The 17,972-nt window shown below is 48.6% G+C and overlaps 1 pseudogene; it reads left to right on the forward strand.

Moving 5' to 3' along the window:
• LOC139268368 (netrin-G1-like) overlaps positions 1-17,972 on the forward strand; it is a 35,003-nt pseudogene that overhangs the window by 14,212 nt on the left and 2,819 nt on the right.

Here is a 17,972-nt window from a genome sequence, read left to right on the forward strand (position 1 = left end):
TGAAAAACCACCGTCCCTGGAATCGACTTGAGGAGGCTTTCCATATTTCGTTGGAAGATCGTGGCGGCCGAGCGAATCCCGAATGGACATCTGTTGTACTCAAACAACCCCTTGTGTGTCGTGATGGTGGTCAGCTTCTTTGACTCACTCGCCAGCTCCTGGGTCATGTAAGCTGAGGTCAAGTCCAATTTTGAAAAAAGTTTGCCACTGGATAGCGTCGCAAAGAGGTCCTCCGCTCTCGGTAGCGGGTACTAGTCTTGGAGTGACACCCGATTGATGGTGGCCTTGTAATCGCTACATATCCTGACTGACCCATCCGCCTTGAGCACCGGCACGATCGGGCTCGCCCAGTCACTGAATTCGACTGGCGAGATGATGCCTTCCCTCAGCAGGTGGTCCAATTCGCCTTCTATCTTTTCCCGCATCAAGTACGGCACCGCTCTGGCCTTGTGGTGTACTGGTCTGGCGTCCGGGTTTATGTGAATCACTACCTTGGCCCCCATGAAAGTGCCAATGCCGGGTTGAAATAATGAGTCAAATTTGTCCAGGATCTGTGAGCATGATACTCGCTCCACAGAGGAAATTGCATTGACATCGCTCCATTTCCAGTTCATGACAGCAAGCCAACTCCTCCCCAGTAGTGCGGGACCGTCCCCTGGGACAATCCAGAGTGGCAACCTGTTCTCCGAATCTTTGTGGGTCACGACTACCGTGGCACTGCCTAGCACCGGAATGATCTGCTTTGTGTCAGTCCGTAGCTGTGCATCAATCGGCGATAATTTTGGCCTCCTGGCTTTGGACACCCACAACTTTTCAAACTGTTGATACCCATCAGGGACTGGCTGGCCCCCGTGTCTAGCTCCATTGATACTGGGATGCCATTGAGGAGCAATTTCATAATTATCGGTGGCATCCTGGTGTATGAAATGTATACGTGCTCCACATGAACTCGCTGAACTTCAGCTTCCAGCGATTTCCCCCAGCGTTCATTTCTGCAATTTCTGCAGGTATTTTGCTCACCTCTGCAAACTTCGGCTGAGTGTGTGCCTCCACACCTCCAACATGAGCTGTGGTTTGAAACAAAAGGTCCCTTGCCAGTCGATCATCCCTGACTGCCCCTGTTATTGCTAGTGGTCATTCTCGCGTGGCTTAAATCCCAGTTTCTTGTTGCCATTAATACGTCCTTTACTATACAGTATAAATGCACACGAGGCTCATGCTTGAGAGAAGGTCAGTCTGTGACCTGTCCTTTATTTCATAGCACTCAAGTGCAGGAAGTGGGTGGAGCTTCCCCTTTTATATCTGAAGGTCTAGGTTAGGAGTGTCTCCCACAAGTTCACCACCTAGTAGTCATTGTTCTCACAGTGTACAATTTAGGTCAGATTATACATGGGTTACAATGATGGTTGAATACATGACAGTGGGCATCGCTGGCACTGCCGGCATTTATTGCCCGTCCCCAGTTGCCTGGAGAAGGTGGGGGTCGGCCGCCTTCTTGAACGAGGGGTGTCAGCTGGGATTACGTGCTCGAGTCTCTGCAGGTGGGACTCGAACCTTCGACCTGACTGGGAGATGAGAGTGTAGGATCAGCGTCTGGGAGTGGGGAGACTGGTGATGGGGAGACTGGCAATGGGGACACAGGCTGCTGACGTGTCAGATCCACTAGTTAATGTTGGGCAGGCAATTGGCCCTGAAATCGGCACTGACAGCAGGCAGTGCGAATCTGGTAATCGCATAATCCGATCCGTTAATGATCACCTCCGAGATTGGGAGAGAATCAGTTTTATCTAATATCCCACGGATTATTATGTCCCCAGCTACCTGGGCCCTAAGCTCTGGAGTTACTTGCCTAAACCTCTCTGCTTCTCTCTCCTTTTAAGACACTCCTTTAAAACCACCTTCTTTGCTGGAAGAGAATGTTCCTTCTCCCTGACCCACTGTGGGCCGTGGGGAGATGGACCTTCTCACTGACCCACTGTGGGCCATGGGGAGATGGACCTTCTCCCTGACCCACTGTGGGCCGTGGGGTGATGGACCTTCTCCCTGACCCACTGTGGGCCGTGGGGAGATGGACCTTCTCCCGGACCCACTGTGGGCCGTGGGGACATGGACCTTCTCCCTCAGCTATGGGCCATGTGGAGATGGACCTTCTCCCTGACCCGCTGTGGGGAGATGGACCTTCTCCCTGACCCACTGTGGGCCATGTGGAGATGGACCTTCTCCCTGACCCACTGTGGGCCATGGGGAGATGGATCTTCTCACTGACCCACTGCTGGTCATGGGGAGATGGACCTTCTTCCTGACCCACATAATTGATGACTGATTCCTGGGATGAGGAGATTGTCCGATGAGGAAAGATTGAGGTGACTAGTCCTATTCCATAGAGTTTAAAAGAATGAGAGATGATCTCATTCAAACAAGCTAAATTCTTAGAGGGTTTTATAAACAGATGCAGGGAGGATGTTTCCCCTGGCTGGGGAGTCTAGAACCAGGGGTCACAGTCTCAGAATAAGGGGTCAGCCATTTAGGACTGAGATGAGGAGAAATGTCTTCACTCAAAGGGTTGTGAATATTTGGAATTCTGTACCCCAGAGAGCTGTGGAGACTCAGTCATTGAGTATATTAAAGACAGCGACTGATAGATTTTTGGAGACTAAGGGAATTAAGGGATATGGGGATAGTGTTGAGGTAGATGATCAGCAATGATCTTATTGAATGGTGAAGCAGTCTCGAGGGGCCGAATGACCGACTCCAGCTCCTATTTCTTATGTACTCAAGCCATCACTCAAAATAGTGCAGTTTATGATAAAAGTCAGCAATCCATCACGATAATGAGCAGGATGTCCTTGTGCTGTTGGGGTTTGTCAATGAGTTGATGTAAAAGTCTTGGGGTTTGGAGCTGATTTATTGTCTCTTTAACTCTCAGACAGTATCAAATATTGGGGTGAATCTCTGACCCCTTTTATCATCTCGCTGTTTCTGTCCTGTCGCCCATTCCTGGAGAACCTTTCAGCTCAGCACTGGCCCACTAAATGCTGCTCATTGTATTCTTGGCCCAATCACCTCCTAACTGAGCAACTCTGCTTGACAATTAACCCCAACAAAGGGCCTGATTACTGGGTGATGGGAAGTGACAGCAGCCTGCGGGGTGTACTTTATGGAGCCACTAACTTCTGTACTCAATAATACACTGATTCACATCATTAACCAGGGACTGAACCGTGCTGATAGCAAGAGCTTTAGTTAGCGATAACACCAGGCCCTTAGTCACACCACACAGTGTAAAACCCCGATAGCAACACTTAAAGCCTGGAAATAAATGTCAAGAGCTGAGTGGATTTGTAGAAGTAACAATGATTCATAATGTCATGTATTCAACCAGCATTGTAACCCATGTATAATCTGACCTAAGTTGTACACTGTGAGAACACTGACCACTAGGTGGTGAACTTGTGGGAGACACTCCTAATCTTGACCTTCAGATATAAAAGGGGAAGCTCCACCCACTTCCTGCACTTGAGTGCTATGAAATAAAGGACAGGTCACAGACTGACCTCTCAAGCATGGAACTCGTGTGCATTTATACTGTATAGTAAGGACGTATCACATAAGATGCTCTGTTTACACTCCAGTATCACAGGAGCAGTTTCCGTAATATATGATCCTTATATTGAAATATCTTCCCTTCCCACGTTGATGCAGCCACACACAGCAGGAGCCTGTTGTGTCTCTCTCTCCCTGGGCTGTATGGTGATGTTTCATTACTGCTTCAACAACAATAACTGGCATTTATATAGCACCTTTAACAAAGTAAATCCTCCCAAGGTGCTTCACAGGAACGTAAATCAGACACAGTGAGCCACATAAAGAGATATTAGGACAGGAAGATAAGTTTTAAGGAGCATCTTAAAAGAGGAAATAGAAGTGGAGAGTTTTAGGGAGGGAATTCCAGAGCTTAGGGCCTCGGTAGCTGAATGGTGAAGTGGTTAAAATCAGAGATGCGCAAGAGGCCAGAATCATAGAATCATAGAACGGTTACAGCACAGAAGGCCATTCGGCCCATCGAGCACTTCGGCTAGTCGCACTCCCCCTCCCTTTCCCCGAAGCCCTGCAAACGTTTCCTTTCAAGTATTTGTCCATTTCCATTTTGAAAGCAGTGATTGAGTCTGCCTCCACCACCCTTTCAGGCCGTGCAATCCAGATCCTGAACACTCGCTGTGTAAAAAAAAGAAAAAAGTTTTTTCTGATGTTCCCTTTGGTTCTTATCCACATAACTGAAATCTCTCATTCCTGCAATCATTCTCGTGAATCAGTTCTCCACCCTCTCCAAGGCCTTCAAATCCTCCCTAAAGTGCGGTGTCCAGAATTGGACACAATACTCCAGTTGAGGCCGAACCAGTGTTTTATAAAGGTTCATCATAATTTTCATGCTTTTCTACTCTATAGTCTCTATTTATGAAAAGCAGGATCCCGTAAGCTTTTTTAACCGCTTTCTCAACCTGCTCTGCCACCTTCAACGATTTGTGTACATATACCCCCAGGTCTTTCTGTTCATGTACCTCCTTTATGATTGTACCCTTTAGTTTCTATCGCCTCTCCTCGTTCTTTCTACCAAAATGTATCACTGCACTTTTCTGCGTTAAATTTCATCAGCCATGTGTCCACCCATTCCACCAGCCTGTCTATGTCCTCTTGAAGTCGATAATTGTTAATTATGTACCGAGAACACGGCAATTCAGAAGCACTTAACATCTGCACCGTTCCTTTATTCATTCTTACTTTACACAGCTTTAGGATTCTGTTACTAATGATCACTCGGTTCCTTCTATAGATAATTAAAAATAACCTATTCCAATATACGGCTTTAGTCAAAGCCGTTAGTCGATGCTGTGCCAATTGTAGATTCATTAATCACTCTGATCTCTGTATATTGCCACGTTCTCCATCTTTATCACACGCATTAGTTTTATTGATTGCTGCAACAGCCACTTGCTGGAGATTGAGGTCTAACAGGCGAGCTGTCTGATCATTGGGAAAGGATGTTGGGCTGATTTTGTGTTGCCGATGTCAGATAGAGTCGCGGTGTGTCTGATCCACAGGATGCACTGCAGCAACTCGCCAAGGCTTCTTCGAAGCACATCCCAAACCCGACATCACCACCACCTAGAAGGTCAAGGGCAGCAGGTGCCTGGGAACACCTTCACTTCCAACATCCCCTCCAAGTCACAAACTGTCCCGACTTAGACCCACAGAATCATAGAATGATACAGCACAGAAAGAGGCCATGAGACCATCGTGCCTGTGCTGGCTCTGTGAAAGAGCGATCCGATTAGTCCCACTGCCCTGCTCTTTCCCCACAGCCCTGTAAATCTTTCCCCTCCCAGTATTTCTCCAATTCCCTATTGAATCTGCTGCCACCACCCTTTCAGGCAGTGCGTTCCAGATCACAACATGTGGAGCTGCCGCTGTGTCCATCGCTGCTTCATCGCGGAGGGTGGATGACCTGAAGTGACCCTGAGGGAGCCCTGCCTCCTCCGACTGCTCCCTCACAAACCAGCCTGAGGTGAAGCATCATTAGGCCCCGAGGCTGGGCGAGGGTCTTACACACAGAGCCCAGGGTTATGGCCTGATCACAAATAAGGGATTGTTTTACCCACAGACGATAAAAAGACAAATTCCCCTCAATCATTGCGCCCACAAAACTCCCGTCCTTTCTCTCTCTCTAGCTCAAACACACAGCTGAAGTGAGGCTCATTGTCCCATCTCTAGAGGTCACAGGTCGGAGATTCTCACACTGAACATGAACTTTGGGAAATCGAAGCAAGGAAAAGGTCCAAAATGTCAACATGTCAGAAATCTGTCCCAATGTCAGCTCCCTTGTCTCTACAGCCCATTATATTTAGCTCAAACAGATTGACGAGGAAGATTCCAGAACTGAGAGGTTCTAACTCTGGGGAAAGGCTGAACAATCTGGGGCTCGTTCCTGATCCCAGGGATGGGAGGCTTCCGTTACAGGGAGAGACTGGAGAAGCTGGGATTGTTCCCTTCAGAGCAGAGAAGGTTCAGGGGAGATTTAATAGAGTTGTTCAAAATCATGGCAGGTAGTGATAGAGACAATAAGGAGAAACTGTGCCCAGTGGCAGGAGGGTTGGTAACCAGAGTGCACAGATTGAGGGTAATTGCGAAAACATTCCCAGTGACGGGGAATCTCTCCCGGTGATGGGGAATCTCTCCCAGGGAGCTTGAGGTGAGATTCTTGCAGTTGTTTCCACACCTTGTGCAGTTTAATAATTCAGGTCTCTAAATATTTCAGTGGCTTGAAGATATTTTTAGTTTGACAGCTAACATCGTTCTTAGACACTCCAGCGATATAATTACCCAGCTGTCTAATTGTCTGCACACAGTGCAGTGCACTGGAGTGTGTACAGCTTTATTATCATCCCTGAGAAATGTAGAATGTGTGGATATTCCTGGATTCCAAGTCAAGGGAGCTTTACTCCCATGCTGTACTGGCCCTGGGAGTGTTGATGGGACAGTGTAGAGGGAGCTTTACTCTGTATCTAACCCGTGCTGTACCTGCCCTGGAAGTGGTGGATGGGACAGTGTAAGCATAGAAACATAGAAAATAGGTGCAGGAGTAGGCCATTCGGCCCTTCTAGCCTACACCGCCATTCAATGAGTTCATGGCTGAACATTAGAGGGAGCTTTACTCTGTATCTAACCTGTGCTGTACCTGCCCTGGGAGTGGTTGATGGGATAGTGTAGAGAAAGCTTTACTCTGTATCGAACCCGTGCTGTACCTGTACATTCAGAAGCAGGCGAATTTATAATGGGGATCAAATAAATGGCAGACCAATTGAACAAATATTTTGGTTCTGTCTTCACGAAGGATGATACAAATAACCTTCCGGAAATACTCGGGGACCGAGGGTCTGGCGAGAAGGAGGAACTAAAGGAAATCCTTTAGTCAGCAAGTTGTGTCAGGAAAATTGATGTGATTGTAGGCCAATAAATCCCCAAGGCCTGATGATCTGCATCCCAGAGAACTTAAGGAAGTGGCCCTAGAAATGGTGGATGCATTGGTGGTCATTTTCCAACATTCCATGGACTCTGGTTCAGTTCATATGGATTGGAGGGTAGCTAATGTAACCCCACTTTTTAAAAAAGGAGGGAGAGAGAAAACAGGAAATTATTAACCGGTCAGCCTGACATCAGTGATGGGGAAAATGTTGGAATCAATCATTAAAGATGCAATAGCAGAGCATTTGGAAAGCATTGACAGGATCTGTCCAAGTCAGCATGGATTTATGAAAGGGAAATCATGCTTGACAAATCTTCAAGAATTTTTTGAAGATGCAACTAGTAGTGTGGACAAAGGGGAGCCAATGGATGTGGTGTATTTAGACTTTCAAAAGGTTTTGACAAGGTCCCAAACAAGAGATTGGTGTGCAAAGCTAAACACATGGTTTTGAGGGTAATGTACTGACATGGATAGAGAACTGGTTGGCAGACAGGAAGCAAAGAGTAGAAATAAACGGGTCCTTTTCAGAATGGCAGGCAGTGAATAATGGGGTACCGCAAGGTTCAGAGTTGGGACCCCAGCTATTTACAATATACATTAATGATTTAGACAAAGGAATTGAATGTAATATTTCCAAGTTTGCAGATTGACACTAAGCTGTGTGGCAGTGTGAGCTATGAGGAGGATGCTAACATGCTGCAGGGTGACTTGGACAGGTTGGACAAGTGGGCAAATACATGGCAGATGCAGTAGAATGTAGATAAATGTGAGGTTATCCACTTTGGTAGTAAAAACAGGAAGGCAGATTATTATCTGAATGGTGACAGATTAATAAAAGGGGAGGTGCAATGAGACCTGGGTGTCATGGTACATTCGTCATTGAAAGTTGGCATACAGGTACAGCAGGTGGTGAAGAAGACAAATGGCATGTTGGCTTTCATAGAAACATCGAAAATAGTTGCAGGAGTAGGTCATCCAGCCCTTCAAGCCTGCACCACCATTCAATAAGATGATGGCTGATCATTCTTTCAGTACCCTGTTACTGTTTTCTCTCCATACCCCTTGATCCCTTTAGCCGCAAGGGCCATATCTAACTCCCTCTTGAATATATCCAATGAACTGGCATCAACAACTCTCTGCGGTAGGGAATTCCATAGGTTAACAACTCTCTGAGTGAAGAAGTTCCTCCTCATCTCAGTCCTAAATGGCTTACCCCTTATCCTTAGACTGTGACCCCTGGTTCTGGACTTCCCCAACATTGGGAACATTCTTCCTGCATGTAACCTGTCCAGTCCTGTCAGAATTTTATATGTTTCTATGAGATGCCCTCTCATTCTTCAAAACTCCAGTGAATACACTAATCTTTTTCTCTTCACATATCTATAGAAGCTTTTGCAGTCATTTTTCATGTTTCCAGCAAGCTTCCTCTCGTACTCTATTTTCCCCCTCTTAATCCATAGCGACCGTTTGTCCATAGCGAGTGGATTTGAGTATTGAGTACAGGGCCTTGGTGAGGCTACACCTTGAGTATTGTGTACAGTTTTGTTCTCCTAATCTGAGGAATGACATTCTTGCTATTGAGGGAGTGCAGCGAAGGTTCACCAGACTGATACCCAGGATGACTGGACTGGAATATGCAGAAAGACTGGATCGATTAGGCTTATATTCAATGGAATTTAGAAGAATGAGAGGGGATCTCATAGAAGCAAATAAAATTCTGACGGGATTGAACAGTTTAGATGCAGGAAGAATGTTCCAGATTGTTGGGGAAGTCCAGAATCAGGGGTCACAGTCTGAGGATAAGGGGTAAGCCATTTAGGACCGAGATGAGGAGAAACTTCTTCACTCAGAGTTGTGAGCATGTGGAATTCTCGACCACAAAGTTGTTGAGGCCAATTTGTCAGACATATTCAAAAGGGAGTTAGATGTGGCCCTTACGGCAAAAGGAATCAAGGAGAATGGCGAGAAAGCAAAAATGGGGTACTGAAGTGCTTGATCAGCCATGATCATATTGAATGGTGGTGCAGGCTCGAATGGCCTACTCCTGCACCTATTTTCTTTTGTTTTTTTGTTTCTGCCCTGTGAGTGTTTGCTGAGACAGTGTAGAGGGAGTTTTACTCTATCTAACCCATGCTATACCTGCTCTGGGAGTGTAGAGGGAGCTTTACTCTATCTAACCCATGTTGCTTCTGTCTCGGTTTCCAGGACAACCCATACATGTGCAACAATGAGTGTGATGCTCACACGCCCGAGCTCGCACACCCGCCCGAGCTGATGCTGGATGCCGAGGGGTGGATTCCCAACACCTTTTGGCAAAGCGTCTCTTGGAGGAGTTTCCCCGAGCCCCTCCTGATCAACATCACTCTGTCCTGGGGCAAGACCATTGAGCTGACCGAGGACATGGTGATCACCTTCGAGTCAGGCCGGCCGGAGCTGATGGTCCTGGAGAAGTCTCTGGACCACGGCTGGACGTGGTAGCCCTACCAGTTCTATGCGGCCGACTGCCTCACCTCCTTCGGGATGGAGCCGAGAAGGGCCCGGGATCTGAGCCCGGCCTCAGTGCTGGACATCATCTGCACAGAGGAGTACTCCAGGGGCTACGTGTGGAAGGTGGACAAGATGGTTCACTTGGAGATCCAGGAGCGTTTCGCCCTGTTCGGGGGGCCCCGTCTCCGCGATATGGCCTCACTGTACGGCCAGCTGGACACCACCAAGGACTTGAGGGACTTCTTCACCCTGACCGACCTGCGGATCAGGCTGCTCCGGCCGGCCACTGGGGCCACCAGTGTTGACCAGCACAACCTCTCCAAATACTTCTACGCCATCTCCAACCTGGACATTCGTGGCCGGTGAGAGCTCCTCGCCCCTTCTGGCTAGAGTCGCTGATCCCACACTTCACACCCAGGGAGAGCCGTGTCAGGCCAACATCTGGGGCACTCACAGGGCAACATATGGGGGGCACTCACAGCGCAACATATGGGGGCATTCACAGGGCAACATCTGGGGTGCACTCTATCAGGGTTAACAGCTGGCATACCAATCTTAATTAACATATGGAGGGCAGTCTATTGGACAACATCTGGGGGCACTGACAGACCAACATCTGGGGACATTCACATGGCAAACATCTGGGGGGCACTCGTAGGGCAACATCTGGGGGCACTCACAGTGCAAACATCTGGAGATACACATGGCCAACACCTGAGGTGCCATGACAGGCCAACATCTGGGGACATTCACACGGCAAACATCTGGGGGACACGTACGGGAAACATCTGTGAACACTTACGGGGAAACATCTGTGAACACTCACGGGGAAACATCTGGGGGCACTCACAGAGCCAGCATCTGGGGCACTCACAGGGCAACATCTGGGGTGCACTCCATCAGGGTTAACAGCTGGCATACCAATCTTAATTAACATATGGAGGGCAGTTATCAGGGACAACATCTAATTACAAGGAGAGATCACACAAACAAGGATTGTATTCCCTAGAATTTAGAAGGTGATTTGATCGAAGGTTTCAATTTATTAAAGGGAACTGAAAGGGTAGATAGAGAGAAACCATTTCCACTAATTCCACCGGTTGGTTACTCTAGGACTCGGGGCAAAATCTGAAAAATTAGAGCCAGTCCTGTCAGGAGTGATGTTGGAAAACAGTTTTACACAAAGAGTGGTAGAAGTTTGAAATTCTTTTCCGCAAACGGCAGTTGATGCTAGATCAATTGTTAATTTTAAATCTGAGATTGATAGATTTTAGATAACCAGAGATATTAAGGGATATGGGGCAAAGGCCGGTATATAGAGTTAGGTCACAGATCAGCCATGATCACATTGAATGACGGAGCAGGCTCGAGGGGCTGAATGGCCTCCTCCTGTTCCTATGTGAGCACTGGGTAACTGGGAGGTTTTACAGCGATAGATGGGGATCCCTCCCCCGACCCACTCGGCACGGTCAGCTGCCCCTGTGTCGGGTGTTTGAGCTTCCCTGAATGGCTGTGTGACAGTGTGCACAGACCAGCACTGTGCCAGCTCCCCCTGCCCCTGGTGATGGGCTCGGTAGCAAGCTTTCACAGTCCTGCTGGTTGGCTGGCGATGAGTCAGCGAGTTCCTGCTCAGTGTTCAGCCAGTCGAGCAGCACGGAGCGAGCAGAATCTGTCCCTTTATTCTCAACACTGCCGAGCTCCAGTCTCATCAGGATTCAGAGACTCCGAGAATCAGACCGCACAGGAGGAGGCCATTCGGCCCATCGGGCCTATGCTGGCTCTGTGACAGAGCTCTCCAATCAGTCTCACTCCCCGCTCTTTCCCCAAAGCCTTGTTAATCTTTCCCTTCAAGTATTTATCTAATTCCTTATCCACTCGCTGCGGAAATAAACTCTCCTCATCTCCCTCTGGTCCTTATGCCAATGACCTTCAATCTGTGCCCTCTGGTTCCTGACCCTCCTGCCACTGGAAACAGTGTCTCCCTATTTACTCTATCAAAGGCCTTCCTGATTTGATGAATAATTGTGACTGAACGCTCCCTTCGTGTTCAATCTATATTCAGTCTGGCTCAGTGAGTTCCCATTGGCCCATCACACAATCTCCTGGGCTCTGAGCCATTCCCTCATTATTCAACACTCCGCTTCTGGGAGGCTCGCTCCAGCTTTTAGTCCCGGATAATCTTCAGACACTAATTGGAGTCCAGGAGCAGTAAAATGTTTACGCTGCCATTAATGTGACTCCAAGGAACTGTCTTGGTTTCTGCTTAGCTCAGCAAACAGAGCCCAGAACTGCCAATTTGCTGAATGTGCAACGTTCAGTGTGCGGATTGTGAAGCTTCACCTTTGCAGTAAGTTAAACAGCGGCTCGATGCTGTTAGCACAGAGTCACCGACACCAGCGTTCTCACGCTTCACGGCAGAGAGACCGTCACAGCATGTTGGGCTTTTCCAAATCGCATTTACTGAAAAACAACAACTGGCATTTATATAGCGCCTTTAACGTAGTGAAACGTCCCAAGGTGCTTCACAGGAGCATAAATCAGACACAATTAATACTGAGCCACAGGAGATATTAGGACTGGAGACTAAAAGCTTGTTCAAGGGTGTAGGTTTAAGGAACGTCTTAGAGGAGGGAGAGGCGGAGAGGTTTAGGGAGGGAAATATTGCTGTTTGTGGGAGCTTGCTGTGCGCACATTGGCTGCTGAGTTTCCAACATTACAACAGAGACTACACTCCAAAAGTGCTTCATTGGCTGTGAAACGCTTTGGGACGTCCTAAGGAGGTGGAATGCTCTGCAGAAATACAAGTTCATTCTGTTTTAGAATGAGGGACCAGAGAAAGATGAAATGTGAGAGATTGAGGAGGGGGCAGGAGAAAGGTGAGGCTGTGGGATTCACTCCCAGGGTCAGAGGGTGAGGAGTTGGCATTTGGGGAGGGGAGGGAAGGAGCCGGGGCAGAGTTCCCGCTGTGTGGGGTGGGGGTAAACTCCACCCTTTCAGCTTTTGGGATTGTTCAGGAGTAAAGTAGATCAGCGAATCTATCCACTGATCCCAAATCTCACACTGTGCTTCCTCTTTATATGCTGAATCACTGAAATCCACTTCTGTCAGTTTCCCTGTCCCGTTTCCTGGGGATTTGTGTGGAAAAGGAGAGTAATTTGTTGTGTAAGCCACTCATTCTCTCACTGAATGTTGCTCCTTCACCTGATCTGAACCTGTAGCTCACGGTGTACTAACACTGGAACCACGACAGGGATTTCAATCTTCAAATGAATGAATGAATGAATTAATTAATGAATGAGAGTTTATAAACAGCCAGCAAAAGAGGTGGCCCGTATTGGTTCAGTGTTTAGTGTAAGAGAGTTAATATTGAATGATTCCTCAATCATCAATGACGGGTCATTTTCACCTGGAATCCCGGCTGCTCCTCGCCCAGCGGGGATCGAATGGTTTCACTTTAAACCTTGGAAAAGATTCCCAGGTTTAACCCTTACTGAACAAACCCTGGGGACAATCCGGCCGCTTTGGTGTTTGGGGGAAAGTGGGGACTGAGCCAAGAGAAGAGGGAAGGTGGAGATTATCAGTCTTTCAGTCTTCATCTTCAGTCTCCGCTCTGAGTGTCTCCTCCTCATGTGTCCCGGTCTCAAATTCTGCCTGATTTACGCTGCTGTGAAGCACCTTGGGATGTTTTACTGTGTCAAAGGTGCCCTCTAAAGGCAAGTTGTTGTAGTTGTCATTTGTTGTTGTTGCTGACCTACATTGGTGCCTGGCCCGCAAACGCCTCGATTTTAAAATTCTCGTCTTTATCTTCAAATCTCTCCATGGCCTGCCCCTCCCTATCTCTGTAACCTCCTCCAGCCCTACACCCCTCCAAGATCTCCGCGCTCATCGAATTCTGGCCTCTTGCACGTCCCTGATTTCCATCGCCCCACCATTGGCGGCCGTGCCTTCAGCTGCCTGAGCCCCAAACTCCAGAATTCCCTCCCTAAACCTTTCCGCCTCTCTCTCCTCCTTTAAGACACTCCTTAAAACCTACCTTGTTGACCAAGCTTTTGGTCACCTGCCCTAATAACTCCTTATGTGTCCGGGGGTCACTTTTTGTCTGATTTATGTTCCTGTGAAGCACCTTGGGACTATTTACTACGTTAAAGGTGCTATATAAATGCAGGTTGAAGTTGGTTGTTTTTGTTAAGAATGTACTTACATTTCTATAGCACCTTTCACGCCCTCAGGATGTCCCAAGGTGCTTTACAGCCAATGATCTATTTTGCTGAGAGATGCTGAGGATTTTTAGAGGCGCTACATAAATGCAAACTCTTTCTCTGAGGGGCCTGGAATGCTAAAGCTGATCAGAAACTCTCTCCTAACTTCTTGTTGCTGCCCAGAATCTGATCATCAATCAGCGGAAACACACCCAGAAACTGTCCTGCCGCCTGGTTTGAAATGCAATAATTGGGAGAAAAATGTTGGTGTTTGCAGAGCGAAGCTGGGAAAGGGAGAGCGGACTCCCGGAGCGGGCAGTCCCCAGTCTAACCCAGCTGCTCAGCTTATTTGAAACCAGCTTGCCCTTGTTTTTTGCCAGGTGTAAGTGCAATCTTCACGCTAACAACTGTATCTGGGAGAAGGGGAAGCTGAGTTGTGAGTCCGAGCACAACACGACGGGGCCAGACTGCGGGAGATGCAAGAAAGGCTTTCAAGGCCGAGTGTGGAGAGCGGGCTCGTACCTCCCAATCCCCAAAGGGACGGCCAATGTCTGTGAGTAACCAGAGCTGCTCCGGCCCGGCCCAGTGCCGGCGCTAGATTCCCTTCACATTTCATTCTCAGCCCAACTCCCGACAACACATCGACTCCAAAATACAGCCCCATGGGTGTCTGTGACTGTGTTAATGTGGGAACAGAGGCTCACAGCGGGAGATTGGACAGAGCCAGGGACAGAAATAGTGTGTGCCCACAGCTCCACACTGAGTGGGAGGGAAGGAGAGGGAGTGAGAGGGAGAGAGGGAGGGAGAGGGGGTGGGGGAGAGAGAAGAGAGGGAAAAAGAGAGCTAACAAAGGAAATGAAAAAGAAAGTGGGAAACAAAGAGAAATAAAGAAAGTGAGAAAGAGTGAAAGAGAATAGAGAAAGAAATTAAGAATGAGAGAATGGAAGAGATATAGAGAAGGAAAGAAAGAACAAAGAATTATGCAACTAGTCCCACTTCCTGCTCTTTTCCCCACAGCCTTTTGAAAGTTACTATTGAATCTGCTCCCACCGCCCTTTCAGGCAGTGCATTCCAGATCACAACAACTCGCTGTGTAAATAAACTCTCCTCACCTCCCCTCTGGTCCTTTTACCAATCACCTTCAATCTGTGACCTCTGGTTCCCGACCCTCCTGCCACTGGAAACAGATTCTCATTATTTACTCTATCGAAACCCTTCCTGATTTTGAAGCCCTCTATCAATGTAATGTTGGGGTCAGTGAGCGAGGGGGAATCACTGGCATTATGTAGAGGGTGAGGTTAGAATAGCCGCAGGGATTCAATTTGATGGAAGCTCACTCCGGACACACCTACAGATACAGAGCCAGCACTGAGGTGTCGACTGATGTGAGAATGGAATGTTAATGGCTGGATGAACATCTGGGGAACAGCTGGGGAGGGTGAGAGGAGAATAAGCCTCTGTGTAATCAATATCTGAAGCAGATCAGGAAGTGAAGGTTGTGAGGGACATCTGTGGCCATTGCTGCGTGTGGAATGTCCCGAGATCAATATCCAGATCGTGACATGACTGGGCAGTGGGAGAGGAGTCTCTGTGATGATGGACGCTCTTGCATATTAACCCTGCGTACTTGCACACTAATCGCACATAGTGGGAGTGTACCCACGCACGAACCGAACGCTAACCTTGTGGGAGCACTTTAGCAACTCTACCTGGTGTCTCATAGGGCTGGTGTGAGCGCTCCGAGGGTGCAGTACGCAATCCCTGATGTGTTCTTTGTTCGTGAGTTTGAGTGACATCGATCTCATGAACACTCCGTGTGACGGGTTGTATTAGTGTGTTTATTGATAAAGATTGTTAGTCAGACATCTCTCTAACTCTCATTGTTTCCGTTTCCCTATTCAGGCCTCCCTGACACCGTCGTGAGTGGCCGTAAGTAGTCCTACGCTCTCTGACCTGTGACCTGCTGACCCAAAGCACATTTCTGTATCAGGAACAAACCGCTCCCCTCAAACCTCCCTTATCGCCCACTGCCCGAGCGACAGGTGTAGGTGTGAACAGGGGCTGAGTGTGAACAGCGGCTGGGATCAGGAGCCTGCGTGTCCGTGTATCTATGGAGTAAAGTATAATCTCCTCGAGCGGGGCAGCAGAAATGAAGCAGGGAAGATGTAATATATACAACGCACATCTTAGCTGAGAGGAAAGTGCTTCTTAACTCTGTCTCAGTGGGAAGTGGAGAGAAGATTTGTTAAAAGCCGATTGGTTGCTGAGGCCGAGATCAATGGGGACCTGTTGTAATCCCGTTATCCCAGATACAGGAATGGGAATTGGGTAAGTGTTTCGGCATCAATCTGTTCCCCTTTGTTCCTATATTTTGCATTAACTTGTTCCCGTTTATTTAATCCTTTGCATGCTGTCCGTGTCATTCCAGACCATCCACCACCTTAGAACTCCCAAACCAACACCCAGAGTGACTGGGGGCAGAGTGAGCATAACTCCCCATACTGACTGGGAGTGAACATAACTCCCCATACTGACCGGGAGAGACCATAACTCCCCATGCTGACCGGGAGTTACCATAACTCCCCAAACTTACTGTGATTGGGGGTATGGGGCATCCTGGGCTTCTATGAAACATTGCACTTTGACCCCAATCCTGCCCAGGTACAGTCAGAACCTACAGGAAGAAACAGACACTCAAAACCTTTACCACCGACACAAACTGAACTGATGATAAACAAGTTCTAATGCCTGGTGATGACTCTCCAGGTCCCCTGTCCCATTATCTCCTCCCGTGACTCGGTGTCAGTGTTTGTCTGAATGGTGGTGAGATGGAGATGGAAATGTCTGCTTGCTTGTGTCTCGGACCATCTTGCAGCCTCGGACAGTCTCCTCTCAATGTGTGTGTGCACGTTACAGATGTTCTGTTCAGCCCACGTGTTGTTCTCCAGCTGGGATCAATAATTGCTGATTTCCCCCGACACATGCAGTTCACCCAAAGCTCGATCTCACACGGCCACGAATCTCATCACTAGAGGTCGTGAACCCAGAGCAAGGAAGGAGCTTGCAAACAAAGTGACTGGCTCAGAGCAGGAAGAGAAACCAAGGATTGCATTTATATAATGGTTCCTCAGTACAGCCTCTCCGACAGTACAGCGCTCTGTCAGTACTGTCCCCCCGACAGTGCAGCAATCTCTCAGTACTGCCCCTCCGACAGTGCAGCGCTCCAACAGTACTGCCCCTCCAATAGTGCAGCGCTCCCTCAGTACTGCCCCTCCAATAGTGCAGCGCTCCCTCAGTACTGCCCCTCCAATAGTGCAGCGCTCCCTCAGTACTGCCCCTCCAATAGTGCAGCGCTCCCTCAGTACTGCCCCTCCAATAGTGCAGCACTCCCTCAGTACTGCCCCTCCAATAGTGCAGCACTCCCTCAGTACTGCATTGAGTGCCGGTCTGGATTATGGGTTCAAGTTGGATTTGAACCCACGACCTTCTGACTCCGAGGCGAGACTGCTGTCCACTGAGCCACAATTGAAAAGCCCCTAACTTGGCAGTACAGTATAAACCCTGGCACAGGACTCTACAAACCCGGGATTGGGACCATCCATTGCCGTTTGCCTGATTGAATGCAAACCTTAACTAGCCCGGAGTCTGCTGTTCTCCCCTCACTGCTAAACGCCTCAGTGTGCCCTCTCTCACATTCCAGCCATTTCCTCCCAACCTCTCATTGTTGCAGCATGTGACCCTCTCACAGTCTGCGTCCCGTCTGTGTCCCGACTGCATCCCGACTACATCCAATCTGTATCCCGACTACGTCCCGTCTACACTCTCTGTCTTTCCCTTGCCAGCCTGTGAATGCTTCGGCCACTCGAACTGGTGCAGTTACCTCGAGCTGCTCACCACCGCTATTTGCGTGAGCTGTCAGCACAACACTCGAGGCCGGCACTGCCAGTTATGCCGGTTGGGCTACCACCGAAACCCTTCAGCACAGCTGGACCACAACGTTTGTCTAGGTCAGTTCCTGGTACAATCTCTGCTCTCGCCTCCTTCCTTCCCCCTTCTGCTTTCAGTCCAATACAAGATAAACAAACAAAGAAAATACCTTCGATAGGGCTGAGCAAAAGGGTGTCGTAAGTCAGCTCCCCTTTCCCCAGTGACTAGACCCCGACCCAACCTTTTCCCAGTGACTAGGCCCCGACCCAACCTTTCCCCAGTGATTGGGCCATGACCCAACCTTTCCCCAGTGACTGGGCCCCGACCCAATCTTTCCT

The sequence above is a fragment of the Pristiophorus japonicus genome, chromosome 8, assembly GCF_044704955.1.
Source record: "Pristiophorus japonicus isolate sPriJap1 chromosome 8, sPriJap1.hap1, whole genome shotgun sequence".
Lineage (NCBI taxonomy): Eukaryota > Metazoa > Chordata > Chondrichthyes > Pristiophoridae > Pristiophorus > Pristiophorus japonicus.